Source organism: Neltuma alba, unplaced genomic scaffold (genome assembly GCF_004799145.2).
Source record: "Neltuma alba isolate B1F8T4 unplaced genomic scaffold, ASM479914v2 tig00010455_pilon, whole genome shotgun sequence".
In the NCBI taxonomy this organism is placed as follows: Eukaryota; Viridiplantae; Streptophyta; class Magnoliopsida; order Fabales; family Fabaceae; genus Neltuma; species Neltuma alba.
This window is the reverse complement of record NW_021635346.1, coordinates 10,225-12,780: the sequence shown is the minus strand read 5'-3', so window position 1 is coordinate 12,780 and position 2,556 is coordinate 10,225.

Here is a 2,556-nt window from a genome sequence, read left to right as displayed (position 1 = left end):
TTTAAGTTCTCTTTCAAGGAAAAATAATCTTGTGACCCAATTCCTTAGGAAAAAGCATCATGTTTTTTTTGAAAGGCAACATTGTCCATTTGCCAAAAACCCTTTTTCCCAGATTCTAACCTTTAATATTGAAAAATCATTAAAAATCGTATATGTAGCCATTTTTAATGTGTTAGCTATCAAATTGAAGCTCAGGACGTTATCTATAATCATGCCAAATTTTGTGGTTAAAAATGTTTGGGAGCTTAACCAAAAAGTCATGTGAACGTGGCAGTGTTAGTGTGTTACAGCTCTGTTAGTATAATACATACATAGCCAAAAAGATCCACGAAATTTTTATGGCAAGACATCACAATTTAACCTTCAATCTGCAGCTTTCCCTTAGAGGATTCATGCCCTAAAATGTTAGATTGTATTTGTGGAATGAGATTTCTTTGAAATCCCAATAGCAAATTAACCAACTATATCACCAACAAGCATCATCAACATGCATAACTACATTAACTACTATTGGTGAACTAACATGCTTATCATTTGGCAAAATCAATCATGCAAAAGCCAAAGCAAGACAGTACAAAGAGCAACCACATCACAATCAAGAAAGTTCAACCATATAATAGCAATTAATCATGCAATAGTCAATAATGCCAAGTTAGTGTTAGTAGCTAGGTTTAACTTGCTACCTTACTCCAAAAGCTTGAGCTTTCTTTCTTTCTCTTCTTTCCCTTCACAAATATCAAACCCTAGCAATGTAATCCATCAAAAAGAGTAGCAAGAATCATTAACCAATGAAGGAAAAGCAAGAACACAAATAAAAATGACTCTTGCTCCTTAAAGCTTCCACCTTTGTTCACTATTTTTGAACTTGTTTCCTTTTAACTCTAAAAATTGCTTCTAGACTTATTCCTACATGGCTTTTCATGTAGATTCTAAATATGTGCTTAGATCTATGAAAATAAAACTCCTCCTTTCAACTACCCTTGACCAAACCACTAGGGGTACTTGAACCAAAAATTACATTTTGTTTTAATGCTTCCAATACTTGTTCCTTTTGGTTTACCTTACACCATTTCTCATTTTAAGCATCATGGAAGCCTTAAAACATTGAAAAACTCATCCTAGGTTTCATTCATCATCTTGGCTGAAATGAACATCCAAAGAAACAACCAAGAAAAATGTTTCAAAACAACCTATACTCACTTGCAACCACTAGGAGCTAACATGTTTTGATGTGTCTTAGCAAGTGTGATCAACAAAACTTCCTTCCCCTCATGATAACCAGTTCGATCAACATCCAAAGGAGAGGAGAAACAGATTTTTCAACCATACAAAGAATGAAAACAAAGCAAGAACCTATCTAGAACCAAGAATTAACCTTGAATCCTTGGTTGTATGGTCAAAGATGCTAGCTTTTCCTTGTTCCTTCTTCAAAACCCCCTCTTTTCTCTCCTTTCCTCCCTTGGCCAAACCAACATCTGAAAATGAGGGGGAGATGAGCTTGTTTAATGAACCAAAATATCCTAACCACCCTCTTTAATGAGAATCCAAGTGTCATTACCCTCTTTAATCTTGTTTTCTCTTTCTTAATTAACAAACTCCAAATGAGATTAATTAGCAAAAGTCAAGATCCTCTCCATTTGAGGAGTGACACTTGGCAAGTTCAAATCCTCTCCATTGAGGGCTTGACACATGGCTCAATGTGATCCATTTGATTTGTAAGACACTAGTCTTGCTTTATCAGTATACTTTGACTCTAAGTTTAATTTCCTTTCTATAATTACAGTAGTTTGGCCTCTGTAATTATTTTCTGTTAGATCCCTAATTTATTTTTCTCATTTTTATCCTCCCAAATTGTCCTCTTTGCCTCAAAATTAATTTCCTCCTCTTTAGGGATTTTTCCACTTTTCACAAGTATTTGGAAAAACCTTGGATACTTGAGAGTCTTTATTTAATTCCATAATCTCTTATAATTCTTTGGGGTCTCATAGGAATTTTCTTGGAATTTTATTCTCCTTAAAAGTATTTATTTGGAATTTTCTGAATAAAATCCCTTAATTAGCCTAAATCACCCTTAAATTCTCTTATAATTTCTCTAAGGGTAATTTGGTCATAAAACCAACTTTATAATTCCATATAACTCTCAAAGCAGATTATACTCATTTTTTCTTAATTTTCCAAGGCTTGGAAATATTTTTTCTTATTTCCATTTGACCAATTTTCCTTAATTAGTCAAATTCCTATATTTAGCTTGGAAAATTATGGTAATTATTTTCTACCAAAAGTCTTCTATTTCTTCTTATCATTTTTAATCCTCAATAATTTGAGAATATTTCTTATTTCTAATTACCATAATACTGGATGTGACAATCAACAAGTGTTCGATCACTTATTCGATCATGAGGCGATTTCAGTTTAAACTTTAACTAGTCACGATGTTTCTCAAAATTGATCATCTATTTCATTCGATCTTTTTTCATCTTCATAATTGTCTTAATTGTCTATTTAAAGAGATTCAAAATCAAAAGTGACCTTGATCTTCTTTTTCTATGCATACAA